The sequence below is a fragment of the Protopterus annectens genome, chromosome 14.part0 (assembly GCF_019279795.1).
Source record: "Protopterus annectens isolate FY-2018-M chromosome 14.part0, PAN1.0, whole genome shotgun sequence".
Lineage (NCBI taxonomy): Eukaryota > Metazoa > Chordata > Ceratodontiformes > Protopteridae > Protopterus > Protopterus annectens.
The window spans coordinates 361,240,105-361,258,954 of record NC_056748.1 but is presented as its reverse complement, the minus strand read 5'-3'; the positions used below and the strand labels follow the sequence as shown (position 1 = coordinate 361,258,954).

General features: G+C 40.7%; 1 protein-coding gene across 1 annotated transcript in view; it reads right to left on the bottom strand.

Annotated features, from left to right (window-relative positions):
• Positions 1–18,850, bottom strand: part of ANXA7 (annexin A7) — a 1,208,209-nt gene that overhangs the window by 863 nt on the left and 1,188,496 nt on the right. The gene's annotated exons all lie outside the window — the stretch shown is intronic.

Below are 18,850 nucleotides of genomic sequence, written 5' to 3'. Positions count from 1 at the left end.
GTGATGTACACATCAAACTTACATCAGAATTGACATTAAAGGGTACTCCATGTTAGGCTTGAGAATTAGTCCAGCAGAAAAATGACAGAGGGAGTACAGCACCTGCTGCAAGTACTTACTTGTTATGCTATCTCATTTCAAGAAGTGTTCCTGCCAAAGATTATCACAATGTTTCAATACTCTACCAATTAAACAGGACAGAAGTGTTGCAACAAAAAAGTGTGCAGGCAACTCTTTCCAAAAATCTAAATGGTTCACAGAATATATATATACATATTGCGCTTTTTCAAAAGTGTGACATTAAGACAAGATCAGTATCTTTGGTCAAAAGCTTTGTTTGAACAGGGAACCAGGTAGGGGTGCCCTCTTTCCCCTTTATCTGCTTTATATTAAGAGTCATTAGCACTGCGGTGGTGGTGCTGCGGTAGCGTTGTCGCCTCACAGTTAGACGTTGCCCATTCGATTCTCAGTTAAAGCGTCTACTGTGTGACGACATGCGTGAATGGGCGTTCCTTCGTTGAAGGTTGTGCGTTAGGCCCGGCAAGCCAGCATGTAAAACTCTACTGCCAATCATTAGCGGACCGGAGTTCCGCTGTGGCGACCCCTAACCGGGAAAAGCCGAAAGACGCACACATTAAGAGTCGTTAGCAAAGAAAACAAGAGACTGATATATTCAAGGATACAACTGGTATGGGAATCAAGAAAAGTTTGCTTTAATTCTCAAATGATATGGTTTTGTACTTGATAAATTCAGAAAAAGATGTTTCAGTGCTCTGGAACACTGTGCAACAGATTCAAATCTTTCCAGAAAATAAAATAAATGAAGAAAAAACATTGGCTATAGCAGTAACCTATGTACCAACCTTGAATTGGTTAAGTAATATCCATATTTACTAGTACATAAGATGAAGTAAGGATTAAAAAGTGTATATCATGGCAGTTAAGCATATGTGGAAATAGGTTGAACAAAAAATGAGAAACTGGAAGCTCTTGTCTACAGATATGAATAATAAGGTACAAATAGTGAAATATTTCTAGTCTCTTTAGCTTTAAATACAGATTAGCCAAAGTTTTATCAACTAAAGGAGAAGCTGTAGCCCATAACTAATAAAGAGTTGAAGGAATTTATATGGGAGGGGAAGAAAGCAACAGTTAAGTGGCTTAAGTTGATACACCCATAGAATAAGGTGGCTTAGGTCTTCCTGATTTGAAGGGAATTAAGAAATTAGTTCAGTAAAATGTTCACAATATTGCAGAAATTAGTTCACTAAAATGTTCAAAATTTAGGAGAAATTACTTATAGAGTCCAAAATCAATAGTTCCATAATGATAATGCTATACAATTTCTCTCTCTCCCACAAAAGACAGCAAAAACTGGCAAGCAAAGTTGCCTATTTCGGCACAGAAGAAAGCAGTGTTTTACTATGTTGGAGACACCAGGTTTCACCATACAGCTGCAAACCATAAAAGGAGTCCATACAATGTCACGGCTGAGTTGCTGCTGAGCTAGCTGTCGCTCTTCTTATGTGCATTAAGAAGACGTTGAGGCTTGGGTGTTCGTTTACATAGTTTATTGTATACAAATGCATCAAGATGGATAGCAAGAATATTAAACTTTAAACAAACTATCTAACAGACCGACTACGTACTTACACGCTCTCACTCTGGTTGCTCACTTAAAATGGCACACTTGCTTGCACGTGCTCAGTACTTATATGCATGTGCTGAGCCACTGGAAAGCTTCTTAAAGGTATATCACACCCACACTGATCTATATCCTCCCTTTTTACTGATCTGTCTCATATAAACAATGACATTTCAACAGGCGTGCAAATTATAGATACTAAAAAAAAAAAAAAAAAAAAAAAAAAAACATGTCCAGATTTCCATGTATCTGGAAGTAGGTTTCGAGATGCGACCGGATCTCGTGACATAATACTTAGGACTGGGTTTAGCAACAGGGACAGTCACTAGGGAATATTCTGCTTGAGGAGTCTCTGGGATTTTATCAGCAACGGGGATTGCTGACAATGTCCTTTCGAACAGGAACATTGGGCAAGTCACTGAGAATTAGAGTCTTTGTGACAAGCAAAATGGTGTAACACTGGTTCAGACACTGGTAACAAATGCTTCTGATTTTGTCTGAATTCCATTCCTAGGGATTCCACAATGTACGATCTCAGCTCTTGACACAAACTTTTCACAAATCCAATGTGATCAAAACCTTTTGACATCTGCATCCTCACTATCTCCCCTTTTTGTAAAGAACAGAGCAGTTTGCTGGTTTTATCACAGTAAGACTTCTGGGACAAATGCTTCTTCAACAGTTGTGCTTTTACTGCTTTGTTGTTGTTAGCAGCACTTGGAGCCAATAAATTGCTGCTGACTGGTAATGTGGTTCTGGATTGTCTCAACATAAGTCTCTGGGCAGGTGAACCAAGATGTTCATCACGAGGAATGTTTCTGAGATTTAATAAGTTTAGAGAAAACATTGGTATTGTCACGGCGGGAATTCTCTAACAGCTGTTTTGCACTTTGAAATGCACGTTCAGCCAAACTGTTTGACTGAGGGTATTCAAGACTACTCCTATGAACAAAGTCCCATGTTTCTGCAAATCTCTTGAACTGCTGACTAGTAAACTGTGCACCATTGTCAGAAATAACTCTGTGTGGACTACCATGGACAGAAAAATGTCACTTCAGCTTAGTAATGACAGTACTGGAAGTTAAGTTGGGAAGTAGGTCATTCTCAAACCAATCTGAATAAGAGTGTACTAACACCAAATAATGTTGACTGTTCCACTCAGATACTGTGGCTACTGCCGACTAAGGTAGTTCAGGAATCTGGCTTAACTGAAGTGGTTATTTCTGTTGATGTGGCTTTGTACTATTACATACTGAATAAGATTAAAGAACTTTCTCAAAATCTCTTGATATAGATGAACAAAATATTAGACCTCTCACCCTTCTTTTGGTAGAATTAATTTCCAGGTGGCCACGACGCAAGATCTTCTCTTGTTGCAAGGATTTTGGAACAATCGCTTTAGGACCTTTCATGACGATACCATTATCTGACAATCTCACCTCTGTATGGAAAATATGGTTGCACTTAGGTTCATAGGTTCATACTAGGCTATCTGCCCTGGGGTATTTATAAGCCTAGCCCGATTGTGTTTGGATTACGCCACCCCTTGATTTGAGTATACTGTGCCCTTTTTAAAGTTTAGTTTACTGTGCCTCTGTCTAATAGTGACACGGAAGTAATCCCCGGGACAAACCTACGATCCCCCATCCACTCATCAAGATTCTTCTTGAAGAGAGTCAGTGAGGTGCTCTGCCTAACATGAATTGGAATTCTATTCCAGAGCGAAGGGAGCCTCTGGGTTATGAATCTGTCCCTCCAGCATGTTCTATTTATTTCTGGGCTGAGGTTCAAGTCCCTCGAGCGCGTGGCTCTAAGGGATTTAGATTTACTGAGGTGGAGCATGTCCATTAATTCTGGGTTGGACATAGCTTTATATGTCAGGCATAGATCGCCTCGAAGTAGGCGGCATGCAACTGAGTAGAGCTGGAGTTTTTTTAACCGAGCAGCATATGGCATCTGTTTGAGTCCCTTGATCCTCCTGGTGAGGTACTTTTGGGGTCTTTCTAATTGCTGCAGGTGTCGGGTAAGGTACATCCCAAAGGGGGCATTGTATTCTATGATGGGCCTGATGAGGGATGAATAAAGGGACACAATTACCTCTCTTGATCTAGATGTGAATCCTTTCATGATGAGGTGGGCTATGTAGAAGGTCTTTCTAACCACTTTGGCAATGTGGTTGTCAAAGGAGAGATTGCTATCAACTTGGGTCCCCAGATCCCTAATTACTTTCTCTGTACTTAATGGGTTACCACCTATGTGGTAATTTGTGGGCACATTGTTTTTGCCAAAGGGTATGACTATACACTTTTTGGCATTTAGCTTTAGACCATGGCTCTGGCACCAGTTATCCGTCTCTGCAAGACCTTTTTGAAGGATGTTTGTGTCAGCTGGAGAGTCGATTATGGCGCCCAGTTTGCAGTCATCTGCGAACTTGGTGAGCCATAGTCCTCCCACGTTGGCCTGTACCTCAGAAAAGTAATACCGAACAAGAGAGGTCCCAGGACAGAACCTTGTGGGATGCCACTTGTGACCAGTTTCGGGTCTGACATGGCTCCAGCAATTCTGACTCTGTGGGTTCTGTCTTTGAGCCAGTTTGCGATCCATCTTGTGACATAGGGGTTTATATTTAAGCTGGATAGCTTATCTATGATGCCAGAGTGGGGTATTGTGTCAAATGCCTTTACGAGGTCCAGATAGGCTGTGTGGACTACCTTCCCTTCATCTATGGCCTTGGTGACTGTTTCGAAGAAGTCGACCAGGTTCAAAAGGCAGGATCTGCCCTTGACGAAGCCAAATTGGTTAGGATATAGTTTCTGTAGGTCCCCAATGTCTTTGTTTATGAGTTCCACGATGATCCTCTCCATAGCCTTGCATACTAGGCTAGTCAGGCTTATGGGGCGATAGTTTCCAGGGTCCGCAGAGGTGCCACCTTTGTGGAGTGGGACCACTGTTGCAGTACGCCATTCTTTGGGCACATATCCTGTAGTGAGGCTGAGATTGTACAGCAGTTTTACTTGAGGGATTAGTTCTTCTTGGAGTTCATGTAGGACGCAACCCGGGACGCCATCTTGTCCCATGGAAGCAGTGTTTTTTGCTTTGGAGAGGGCGGCCTTCACCTGAGCATCAGAGATGTTTGGGAGGCTGCACCTCTGCCGGGATAGATACTTGCTCTTTTGGGGGAGAGGGGGGGGGGGGAGTTTGCACTGAACCTGTCTGCCAGGATATTGGCAATGTCTGTGGGTTCAGTGTATTTTTTGTCGTTTAGAATCAACTCAGAACAAGTCTGGGAGTTGCATCCCAGGTTCCTAATATAACTGAAAAAAGCCTTATGATTGTCTTTAGTGTCCTGTGCAATTTTTCTCTCGAAGCTGGCCTTGGAGGATTTTATGAGGAATCATAGTTTTTTGCTAGTACTGATCAGAGATGCCTTCCCTTTTAGGGAATTTGCTCTATCATGTAGTAGCTTCCTCCTTCTGTTGTACAGTTTATTTATGGCTGGGGTCCACCAGACTGGATGCCTGCCTTTGGATGATTGGGTCTTGATTTTGTTTGGGATAGCATGATCCATGCATTCCTGGAGATGTCCGTATAATGTGTTTATATAGGATTCTGCAGTTTGGGCCGTAGTTTCCACTGGCCCTGGGGCCTTGAAGGATTCCACTTCAGTTTTGAGAAGTGTGAAGTTCGCTTTTGAGACGTTTTTCACTGTGGTTTTCTGGGCTGGGGTTGGGGTCGGGTTGTGGATATCCAGTGAAATTAATTTATGGTCTGATCTTACCAATGAGGGATATACTTCAGGTATGGAGCATAGAGTCCCCATGTTGGTAATGATCAGGTCTAGTATGTTTTCCCCTCTTGTGGGAGTGGTGACTAGTTGCTCCATAGCATTTGAGTTTATAAATTCCAGGAACCTTTGGGCTAAGGTGCTGGGGCTTGAGTAATGCTCCCAGTCTATGTTTGGGTAGTTGAAGTCCCCCAATATAATGGCGTTCGGAGAGATCTTAGTGTTCTCCAATGTTTTCAGGAAAGCAGAGTGGGATTCCTGACTTTGAGAGGGTGGTCTGTAGGATGCTATAAACTGAAAAGCAGTCTTGCCCACTGTCAGTTGCACATGGATGGTCTCCGATACTTCGTGCACTGCCACTAACCTGGAGGTATGGATATCCTTGATAAATATGGAAACTCCCCCTCCTTTTGTAGTTCGGTCTGGGTTTTGGGGCCGAAAAGCATGATATGAGGTATAACCTAGTAGTGCTGGGGTGCTCTCTGGAGCCTTGAACCAGGTTTCTGTCACTGCACAGATATTGATGTTCCCCATACTGAGGACAGCTTCGAGTGCATGCATCTTAAGGTTAAGACTTCTGGTAAACAAGATCGCTTTGAAGGCCATCCTCGACTGATAAAGAGGTTTAGCTTCTGGAGAACTGGATCTGAAGCTGTGTGATTTCTGAGCTCATCAAGGCATGTGGAAGAAAGAATTCTCACTTCCATGATCTCAAAATGGTAAAAAAGTGACCAACATAAGTAACTTCTTGTAGCCTGAATTTGTACTTCTGATGATTCAGCCTAAGATTCATTTCACATGCTCTTTCCACAACTTTCTTGAGGTTTCTATCATGTTCAACTTCACCATTGCCTCCTACTAGAATATCATCAACTGTAAAAGCCAGAAAAAAATGTGCTCTATCACATGCTGAAAGACTTAATTGGCAGAAATTATCACAAATGGCATTCTCAGAAATCTGTATCTTCCAAACGGTGTATCGAATGTGTTTAACAACAAAGATTTTCGGTCAAGAAAAATTTGTCAAAATTAACTCTCTGCATCTAAGACAGAAAAAACAGTGCCATTTGGCATGAGGGCAGCAACCTCTTTGACTGTACGCATTGGATGATGAGGCCGTTTTAATGATTTGTTCAGATCTCTTAGACCAATACATATTCTAATATCATCTGAGCTTTTCTTATGAGCTACCACCATAGAGGATACCCATTCAGTAGGTTCTTCTACTGGACAAATTACTCCTAGCTGCACCATTTTGTCTAGCTCGGCTTTGACTCTGCTCTCCATAGCTACTGGATCTTTCCATCCTGGTCTAACAACTGGGCCAACCTCTGGGTCTAACTTCATAAAGTACACAACTGGTACTTCGGCTAATTTGTCAGCAAAAATATCAGCATACTCAGAAAAAATAGTTTGTGAGAAATTTGAGCTGTTGTCATACAGGCTTACAGGGTGAACTTCATTAAGTGAAAGCAATCCCATTTTCAAATTGTCTCTGAGGCCTAATAATGACTGCACGTGTCTCTTGACTAAGAAAGATTGCAAGTCATAGCTGTTCCCAGCAGAGTAACATGAAAGCACTACTGAGCCTTCGGTTTGAATCTCTTCACTACCAGAAGCAACAAGCTTCATACACTTTGTCAAATCCAGTTGTTCTGTAGCTTTTACTCTACCAAACGTTTCTGCTGACATAACATTGCACTTAGAGCCACTAACTACTTTGAGCTCTACAGGACTCTCATTAATCCAAACAGTACAAAAGATTTTATTCTTTGCCCACAAATCTACTGCATTGACTGTTTCACAAAGCACAGACACACCAACATAAAAAGTAGGGTTGCAGCTTTCTAACTGATCAATTTGCCTCTTGGAATGTCCTCTTTTAAAAGAATGTGCCTTATTTGATTTACAAAACCTTTTGAAATTATTCCACTTATTGCAAGAGTGACAATGCTGACCAAAAGCTAAGCATTTTCTCTTTTGGAATCATGATTTCCACCACAATTATGACAGCTGGCTATGGGCTATGTCTTTACTTAGTTAACAGAGCAATAGATTTTCCATCACAAAGCATGTTTTGAGCAATAAGAAGTATAGAGTGAATACTAGACAACAGGACCACTTTTTAAATACTTCTCTAAGGCACATAAAAAGTTAACAGAACAACAGGTTTTGCACTATGGTGCATTTTATGAACAATAAGCATGGAACGCTAATGTCTTGCACTATCTACTGACTTTAATGGTCCATGAGTTATGAAGGCAGGTATAATGAGAAAATCAGTGATGTTCTGCAAAATCAGGGACAGCTGAGAAGTATGGGTATGTGTCCAAGTATGCGGGTCTACCATAACCCTTAATGTCAGTGCTCAGGACTTCCTAACAAACCTGAGAGGAAAACTAGACAACACCAAGGAGACGTCTTAAAAGTTACTGTAAGTCACTTAAAATGTTAATAAAGCAACAGGTATTTCATCAGGATGCAATTTTGGAACAATAAGAACAAAACTAATTTCTGGCAATACTGATGGACTGAAATCATCCGTGGTTTATGAGGATTAGTGAAAAATAACAGGCAACATCAGGGATTTTCTGTAAACTCGACAGATGAAAGGGATGGGTTCATGTAAATATATACATGTGCGTGGGATAGTTAATGGGGGGGGGGGTGTCTGTGCCAATGTGTTGCATGGGCAGCCAGTGGTGACTACTTCAGAAAAGTGCTGATTAGAACCAGTAGCAACACTGTGTGATCCAGAGATGCAAGTTAACCAATAAGAAGGTCTTTCCAAATTGAACTGATGGTGGGAGATGCCCCTTTTGAGAGTGGTGGGGTTCTTTCTGAATCCCAGCTAATATCTTTGCAATCTAGCATTTAGTTATTGGTTAAAGTTAAGCAAAACAAGTTCTGTTAATACTGCAAATAAACTTGGTGAACATGTTTACATCAAAAAAGTCCTAACTTATGAAGAAGTGATTACAAAAGAGGAGATGCAAAGTAAAGACGGCCACGTGCAAGACATTACCGAAAGAAAAGTAGTCCACGAAAAGGATATCCTGCAGCTTTGGACAAACGTTTTAGGAATGTACTACATATGGCTATACATAAAGTTAAGGCAGACTACAGCTATTATGGTCAGATAAACATAACAACTGGACAGTTTGGAGGGGGACAGATACAACTTTATAGAGCAACATGACAACCATACTGCTGAAACAGAGGTGTTATACATATAAAAAAGACTGATGAGAATCATGGTCAAATGAAGTACACTTAATTGGTTTTGTTATAAATTATATAGAGCATGCTTGTTTGAATACAAGACAAACAGTGAAATATATTGCTATCTCTATACACTTTTGCAATATCTTCCATTTTCAAATGACTTTGCAAGAAAATACAATGATGAATGTAAATAAATTATACAAATAAAATGGGTGAGAATGTTATACAACTAAACGTATATATGAGAAGAATATTTTTTTTGTAACAGCAAACATCAATATACTTATTTTAATTGGTAATGTGCTACTTGCTCTTGTCAAGACAAGTATTAATAAAGGGTATTAAAAGAAGAAAAACTGCAAAAAAATTGTGTACTGTCCACTAGTTAAAAAAAATAATACCTTTCTCGAGACTGTCCAAGCCCAAAATATGCACCATCTTAAGGTGTTTGCCTCAGTGACTTATGCACCACCAAACTAATATGCATTCCTGGAAGGAAGGTGGTGGATTAAGATGACCTGTTTCCATATTTACTTACACACGACTGCAGTCACTGTACAGCTGCTTGCATCTCTCCCACATTTAGGTGGGAAGCAAATTCTAAATGTATTTACTAACCTTAGACTTTGGAAGAGGGAAATGCGCTCTACATACCACATCTGAACTGTCTATATAAATAACTTTACGGGAGGCTCAGGGACTGCCAAAGTTAGTGTTTATTCAGCAAGACTAGGACCCCTGAAAACTTGGCTGGTACTATAATCAGACAGGAAAACTGAACATGAGTCTACCACTATAAAAGCCACCACTGGAAACTTTGTCAAGTGAAATATAGCATATAGAGTGACTTTTGGTTGTGGAAGGCATAAATGAAGATGGTAAAAAGGTTGTCTGCTGTGGCAAATATGAAACTGAACAATGATAAAACCATGATCTCAGCCCAACATGGGAAGGACTGCTTCTCCTGTAATATGTCCAGTTCAGCTCGGATTAACTATAAGCTATGAAATGGAACCAAACTGGATTTCTGGGATTAAGTGAAATTTTTAATAAGAAAAATATTATCCCAACCACCACCCCACATTCCAATGTCATAGATAAATGCCCAGCTAAATGTCAATCCCTATGTAAACGTGCTGGATGGTAAACTGGTTCACAAACAAAACACAGGAAGTTACAGTGGGTAGCTATACCTCCTCTAAAAGACCTCTCACTAGCAGTGTACCCCAGGGTTCAGTCCTTGGGCCACTCCTCTTTGGCATTTACATCTCAGACGTCAAAACTCATATTAAGGGTTTGTGACTGACTATATTTACAGATGACTTGGTGCAATCACAAACTCCCCAGAGGACACCAAGATCCTCCAAGACGGCCTATCCCAAAGTAGTAGTGCCAAAACCATGGACTAAAACTAAATGTCAAGAAGCGTGCATTCATTTCCTTCAGCAAGTATATTTCCCCTTGTAACCATCACAATTACAACACACCCCTGAAAATTGATTCTGTATGTAAGGCTCTGGGAACTTTTGTTGACAATGAATTGTCCATTATCATTACATACCCACTGCTATAAAGAAGGTCCTTTGTCATTGCACAGCTTAAATCTAAAGGTATTTCATCTAGATGCAGGCATGTAATCATTCCACTGTATTCAGCACCCTGATCATTGAGTATAATGCCATTTCGGTATGCATCTGTCCAAACACTTGTTGGAACAATCGTAATGCTTTCTCACAAAAAAATCACAAGCCTAACTTGTAAAAACTATGAGGACAGTCAAAGCAGAACACCTCTTCTCAGTATCACACACACTACTGAAAGGCAAGCTCTGCCTGCTGTACAGTGCTTCAACAGACCCCATATACTGTCAGACCTATTACACATTTGCAACAAGTAGGAGGGGCAGGTTTGTTTCACAAGGAATACCACTTCTACAGAACTGTCTTCCACTCCATATAAAGCAAAAGAACTTCTCTTACTCTACTCAAATGTAATTTGGAAGAATGGATGGGTAACCACAAATTCTGGTTTAGAACCCCTGCCCCTCATCGACAGGGATCAACATGTCCTTATTCAGCCCATCTCTGGGTTATTAGTATGCAAAACAAAAGGTCTAAACTCTATTAAGGGAATGTAAGCCTAGACTTCTTAAGATCCTCACAGAAAAATAGTCTAGTAAGTACACATATGAACCTATCAAATGTTAAGGGTAAACCCTTGTCCTTTAGGGATTGATTTACAAAGACAACTGTGCTCAGTTAGTTGCTCAGGAACAGAAAAAAAGTGTACACTGTTGTATAAAAAATCTACATCATCTTGCAGGAATGGAAGAAACCTGGGAAAAATTCTAGGCGCCACAAAAATGCAAAAGGGAAGACTGGAATACTAGAAATGCCGACTCCCCATGACAGATGTTTCCTGAGTATATAGTGTGCGTGAATCACGCACCACAAAACAAGATACAAATGCATTAACACATCTTGCAAGTTTACATACCCAGTGGTTGTAAACTTAAGTTAGCAAGATCTAATCAGGGATTGCAGGATGAACATTCTAAAGCAGTTACTCTATGAAGAGACTGAGGTACTCAATGGAACTTGTGCCCATTCTGCAATTTTGACACCTACATTTCTACCTTCTTACTGGTTTTCTCTGTTTGTGTATTTTTCTTTACAAGAATGTATACATCATTCAGAGTCTGATTCACCTTTTCTGCAGGAGGAAAAACAATGGCTCCTACTCTTATCAAACTTGAATTAGCACTGATGTTTGCCTTTGTTCATAATGTTATTACTGTCAGACACAAGACTGACATCTACTTTATTTCTTAATATTCATAGATTTAAATGATTACTGTAGATGGACCATAGAAGGCAAACTGAAATGAAAACAGTGACTCGATTCTTATTGAATGAGATGAAATACTGCAGAGAAAGAGGAACTCAACTTCACTTCTTTTTAAATTCAATGTGGTATTATTGCAGATGACTACAACTGTCTGTGGTGAAATCTAGAATCATGACTTCTGCCAGGAGGCTATTTAGCATGTTGTCCCGTTGAATACTTAGAGCTGTTGGCAGTTCTGTAACAAACAGCTAATCACTCTAAAGTGGGACATCTAGAATGTTGAACTTCAAGGTCTTAAATAAAATTGACTGGACTAAGGCTGGGCTTCTAGCATTTATGACAGGAGATAATGCATTTAAAATCATTCCTACACATACCTCCCAACTATACTGAATTACTCATTTTTTACTGAGTTTTTGGGGTCCAAATGAAGGGGTGTCATGATTCCAGAGTGGCACCCCTTCATTTCCGATTTTTTCCCTTTGTTTTTCAATTTACGCACTGTCAGCGCTGTCATCACATATGGGATGACGTCAGCGCCGTCAGGGCTACCAGCCAGTCGGAATTGAGCTGAAGGAGCTTCATATCCTGAAGACATAATTTCTGGCTGGCCGCAAATGTGTGCGGGAACAGGAGAGCTATGGATTATGCAAGAGGAACTTTATGTGCTGCAGAAATTGTTTACTGAACAGGAGAGCTATGGATTATTTGCGATAGCTTGATGCGAACAGGAAGGGATTTTTGCAGAGATTTGCAAGAGCTTGATTTTTGCAGAGCTAATGGTTATGCAAGCGGAGCTGTATGAAAACGAACTGACTTCTACTAAGGTGAATGTGTGTGTATAAAATCCCCCCATTCAATATACCTTGTGGCTATAGGTACTCAGGCTCAAACCCTGTACCTTCAGTACAGGGTAAAAAGAGTCTAAAGTTCCTAGCCACCACTGCTTGTGAGCTTTGCCTAGGTTTTTTCTGCTAAAAATTGAGAGATATAGTGAATTTGTATTCCCCAGGTTTTTTGTGCTAAGAGTTGAGAGCTACAGTGAGAACTACATTTGTATTCCCCCGTTATTGGCTTTGTTTGTCCAGGTTTTTTGTGCTAAGAGGTTGAGAGCTGTGGTGAGAAATGAATTCATTAAATGATAGCCAGTAAGTTTCAGTCTTCCTATTTTTCAGGAAGCTGCTGATTTAGCATAGTGGTATGTTGCTCTGACTGTAGTGCATAGGGTCTTGGTTTCAAGACCTACTAGTGCAATGCATGGTGTTTAACCCATTTTATTTTAGCAACTTTACAAAATTATACAAGCAATGTTTAAAATGTGTCCCTGGTTTTTGACCCTTTGCCCCCCCCCCCCCCCCAAAAAAAAAAATGTGAAATTGAAAATGTGTGATAAGCTGTGCAACATGCCTTTGGCTTATACTACTGTGATTCTATTTATAGTGTGGGTGCGGAAGTAGACTTTTATGATGGAAAATGTTCTGAATTGGGCAGTTTTGGCATTATTGGTTCATGCATTTTGTTTCATTGCCTATAGTACAGTCTACTAGAAACATGTTTAAACAATACATTTAAAATGCACTCTAACAAGTGTGCTGTACTATACAAGGAATATAATTTAATAAAGTCAGGAAGGTGCATCACAGAAAAGAACACATGTATGTTTCTTGTTTTGTGCACAAGTGGCCAGTGGATTTGAAAACAGCCCAAAGGTAATCTTTATCTACCACTGGCCAGATGCATTTTCTTTGGATGTGGTGTGGGTTTCAATGCTGTTTCAATGAATGTAAGTTTCAAGGGCAGACAAGTTTTAATGCCAAGTCTATTTTCATTGTAAGACAGTATTGCTTTTATGAGATGTCTATTAGTGTTTGTGCATTGTTGTGCTGTAAAAAAATCCAGTTTATAGTCACTAGCAAACTTTAGCCATAGACCTTTGGCATCTTCTTTCACATCACAGAAATGGATCCTGAAGAAGAGGGGAGACAGAACAGAGTCCTAAGGGACAGCATCAGTGACATGTCTTTTGGATGAGAAGACACCATCAATTGTTACTCGCTGCATTCTACTGGACAGCCAATTTGCAACCCAGGGAGGTGACATGGGAGATTATGTTTAGACTAGTGAGCTTGTCAATAATATATGCCAGCATGGGGAACCATATTGAAGGCTTTAGCAAGATCTAGATAAGCACTATGAACAGAATGGCCTTTATTGACAGAATCTATTAAAATTTCAAAGAACTTAACCAGATTAAAATACAAGGTCTGCTTTTCACAAAATCAAAACATTAGAGTTGAGGGTTTGTATTTCACCAATTTTGTTTGTAAAATCGACCAAGACATGTTCTATGACTTTACAGATAATGTTGTGCTGATGAGGCTAAAAGTGTGACAAACGCCAGGATATGTGGTGGTGCTGCCTTTGTTGAGAGGAACCATGACAGCCATTCTCCAGAGATCAGGCATACACACCCTGTGGAAAGGCTACGTCCAGAAAGGTTTAGGAGGGGTTCAGCAATGTTATGTTTGGTTATGGACATAGCTTATGGCCCACAGTGACTTTGGGGAAGGGAGTTTAATGATTTAACAGAGGGAACATGAGGCTGAGTGGGAGAGGTAAAACAGGAACTAAATTCAGCTAGGAAGTTTGCTATGCTTTCAAGATCAGAATAGGTAGTACCATTTAAATTAAGTAAGGTGCAGTGTTGAATGTTGCTTCTACTACTCCTAATACAGTTGAAAAGGCCTTATGGTTATTCTTGGAGCTGGAAGCTACTTTTACTGTTGATTCTCTGCATTAGTTTTCCTAACAATCTTATAGGTTCATAAGCTTGGTACTAGGCTATCTGCCCGAAGGCATTTATAAGCCTAGCCAGAATGTGTTGGCTTTCGCCGCCCCCTTAAATTAGTTCCCTGTGCCTCTGTCCAGCAGAGCCACTGAAGTGATCCCCGAAGTAAACTTTCTGTTTCCCATCCACTCGTCAAGGTTTCTTTTGAAGAGGGTTAGCAAGGAGCTCTGCCTAATGTAGACTGGGATCTTGTTCCAAAGCATGGGAAGTCTTTAGGACAGGAATCTATCCCTCAAGCACATCCTATTTACTGTTGTGGTGAGGTTAAGATCCCTAGAGTGTGTGGCTAAAGGGGATAAGGTTTTCTTTAGGTGGAGCATGTCCATCAATTCTGGGTTGGACATGGCCTTGTATGTCAGGCAGAGGTCACCTCTGAGTAGGTGGTATGCAACAGAGTACAACTGGAGTTTCTTCAGTCGAGCTGCATAGGGCATCTGTTTTGAGGCCAGTGATCCTCTTGGTGAGGTAGTTCTGTGGTCTTTCCAGCTGTTGCAGGTGTCTTGTAAGGTACATCCCAAATGGGGTGGTGTACTCTATGATGGGTCTGATGAGTGATGAGTAGAATGGCACAATGACCTCTTTTCATCTGGATGCAAACCCTTTTGTGATTAGGTGGGCCACGTAGAAGGATTTTCTAACCATTTTGGCAATGCGATCATCAAAGGTGAGATTACTATTTAACTGGTTCCCCAGATCCCTTTATTACGTCTTCCGTATTTAGGGGACTACCACCTATGTGGTAGTTTGTGGGTACTTTTTTTCCAAAGGGGATGACTATGCCCTTTTTGGCATTTAGCTTGAGGCCATGATTTTCACACCAGGTATCCGTCTCAGTGAGACCCTTTTGGAGGATGTCTGTGTCAGCCAGAGAGTCAATTATAGCCTCTAGTTTGCAGTCATCTGTGAACTTGGTCAGCCAAAGTCCTCCTGTGCTTGCCTGTACCTCTGAGAAGTATATGCCGAACAGGAGGGGTCCTAGGACTGAGCCCTGGGGAACACCACTTGTAACCGGTTTAGAGTCAGACCTAGCTCCCACAACTCTCATCATGTGGGTTCTGTCCGTGAGCCAGTTGGCAACCCATCTTTTGACATAGGGGTTTATGTTCAGGCTGGTGAGCTTGTCTAGAATACCAGAATGGGGAATGGTGTTGAAGGCCCTAGCGAGGTCTAGGGAGGCTGTGTGTACCACCTTTCCCTCATCTATAGCCTTGGTAACTGTCTCAAAGAAGTCCACCAGGTTTAGGAGGTATGACCTGCCCTTAACAAAGGCAAACTGAGTAGGGTCCAGTGTTTGGAGATTCCCAATGTCTCTGTTAATGAGTTCCATGATGATGCGCTCCATAACCTTGCAGTCCAAGCTAGTCAGGCTTATAGAGCGATAGTTCCCGGGGTCTGTTGTGGTTCCACCTTTGTGGAGCGGAATAACCTTTGCTGTGCGCCACTCTATGGGTATATGTAGCTTGTGGAGAGGAGTTTGTACAGTGTGTTTAGGTGAGGGGTTAGTTCATCTTTGAGCTAGTGTAGGACGCAGCCTGGGACACCGTCCGGTTCCATTGATGCTGTGTTTTTAGCTTTGGAGAGGGCCGTTTTAACCTGAGTGTCTGTGATTTCAGGGACTCTACATTCTTCTGGTATGTTTATGGGCCCTTTTGGGGGTGAGAGGGAGGTGAAGTTTGCGCTGAACCTGTCTGCCAGGATGTTGGCGATATTGGTCAGTTCAGCGTATTTTGTGCCATTTTGCACTAACTCTGTGCAGATCTGAGCATTGCCACTTAGATTCTTGACATAGCTAAATAATGCCTTGTGGTTATCTTTGGAGTCCTTGGCAATTTTTCTTTCAAAGCTCGCCTTGGATGGTTTTATGAGGGATCGTAGTTTCTTGCTGATACTGATCAGGGATATCTTCCCTTCTTGGGATTTTACTCTTTTCTGTACTAGTTTCCTCCTTCTATTGTATAGCTTGTTTATGGCAGTCTTTTAGAGTTCTTTACTGACCTACTTTAGTACTGTTTTATGATGGGCGGTAGGGAATATTTTATACAAAGCAAGTTGCTTTTTTCCTCTTTTACTACAGAGTTTATCTGAGAATTAAACCACAGGAACTTATATTTGAATTTTTCATTATAAGTATATGTAATGAAGATGGAGTTCTGTATAGATTGTTTTGCACAGGTGTAGAAATCAGTGGTATATGCAACAACATTAGTAAGAGGGTCAGTGGGGGCGAGATTTTGAATTTCTTCAGTTCCTCAGAAAGGGATACTTGGTTGGCTTTGGAGCAATCTCTGAACATGGTACAGTTACTGGGCAGAATGGTACTAGTTTTGAGGAAGAGGACAGCTTGGTCATCAGATTTATTTAAAGAGGGAATGACATTTGCAGGATGTATGTAAAGGCAAAACATGCAAGGTGGAGGGGTCAAGTAAGTTGTCACCTCTGGTGGGAACTTGGACCACCTGATCTAGGGAGCTACTGCTGATAAAACTGAAGGACCTCTGGGCATATTATTTGTTGTATACGATTTCCAGTTAACGGTTGGGTAATTGGAGTCACCCAAGATAAGCTTATTTGTACTGACATTAATAGGTAAAGAATTCAGTTGATCAAACTAGTTATTGTGGTCATCAGAAGACATGAAGAAAATTTGTAATTGACAATAATTTGGCAAATAGCTTTACTGTGATTAAGAAGTGCAGAGTTACAAGGGTTATCGTGATGGATTTGGCAAAGGTAATGGGGGAGCAGAAAAATATGGATACTCCCAGATAGCATAAATGAGTGATAGGCACAATACCTTTTTATGGAGGGAGTGCAAGTACAATTAAGTTTCAGTAAATATAGATATATGTATGTGCTCATGTGTCACAAGCCTCAAGCTTGGCCACCTTACTGTCTGGACTCGCAGTGTTGAGCAGTACCACCTTAATTTACACTAGATTGGAATTTGAAGGGTTAGAATGTCCTAGACATGGTCTTAACTAAAAAAGTCTGAAAACAGTGTGTGCACAAACAGTCGCAAAGTTGGAGAGAGATCCCAAATATCTAGATTGTCATTATAATGACATCTTTCATGACTACACTGACCTGTTTATAGGCTTAGGAAGTTTGACAGGAGAATGTTAAGCAAATAAATGATGATGCTATGACAGTGACGCATGCTTTAAAAAAAGTACAAAAAAGCAAACACAGCCAAGAAAAAGGGCAAACTGTTGCAATAAGGGCAGAACTGTAGCTGTATTGATCTACATGATCTGTATAAAGTAATTAAAAGAGCATCACCTACGGTCTGCAGTTGGTAGTAGTAGTTCTGGTGCTGCTTTATATACACTGGTCTCTCTTGTGAAGAATAATCTCTGGACTACTGGGGATGGGTGTATGAAACAAATGGTTCATTTTGTCCCTCTTTTCTTCATTTCTTTTGATCAGCCAGTTTTTCAAAGAGCATACCCTTCATTAGACATTGAAACCTTACACAAACACATATATACACACACATGCAGGTGAACAGCCACTATTATCAAAGTCAAGGATTCTGAAACACATATGGCAATTCAAACTGCAAGACTTGGAGTTGGAAGCCACCCTCCCTGAAATGGAAGCTCAAGAAAAGTTCAGTTGTGTAACAACTTACCATAACAGTAAATGTTTTACTGGTCACAGGTTGCAGTATTCCAAACTACTGGGTTATTTTGCTAAATAGACTAAGTCCAGCCATGGTACTAAAGCCAAAACCTTCTATAGAGCCATATGTCTGACATATAATCTAAGCCCATGGGTGTATGGGTACATAAGTGGACATATGAGTTGTGAAAAGAAAAGGTCTGCTAAGAGTGAGTGGAGAACGCAGAATATGGCTCCCCCAAGCTGGTCAAAACCTAGTTAAAGACAAATAAAAGGGATACCAGGGTGGGAAGGAAGACTGCAACAGTGAACATTAGGACATCTATTGTTATGGTACGTTCTTACATGACTGTACTATGTCTTTCCTTAGATCACTATTGCAGTATTCCAAACTGTTGGATAATTCCCAAAGCTTAGTGAGTGTTGAGGGTGGATGGATAAGTCATAGGACGACTATCAATTAAGCCAGACAGAAATCTAACCTGGCAAAGGAGGCTCTAGATTTACCCTGTAATGCTTGGTAAACGTATGCAAAGAGGACCAAGTTGCTGCTTCTGGATGGCTCTTGAATCAACACCTTTGTAAAAGGCTCCAGAAGAGGCCACTGCTCTAACTGGATGTGCTTTTATTGTGAAAGGTAACAATTTGCCGTGGTGAGTGTAATAGAAAAAAATGGACTTAGAAATCCAGTTAGCAATAGTTTTTTAGAAACTGAAAAAGAAACCAACATTGGGTCAGTCTTGTGGATGGGCTTGGTTTTGTCCAAGTAAAATTTGAGCTGCCTTTGTACATCCAAGGAATGGAGTATTCAAAATCTTGCTTTTTTCCCACTTTCGGAAATGAAAAAAAAAAGTTCAGTTACAGATTTGCTGTTCTGAAC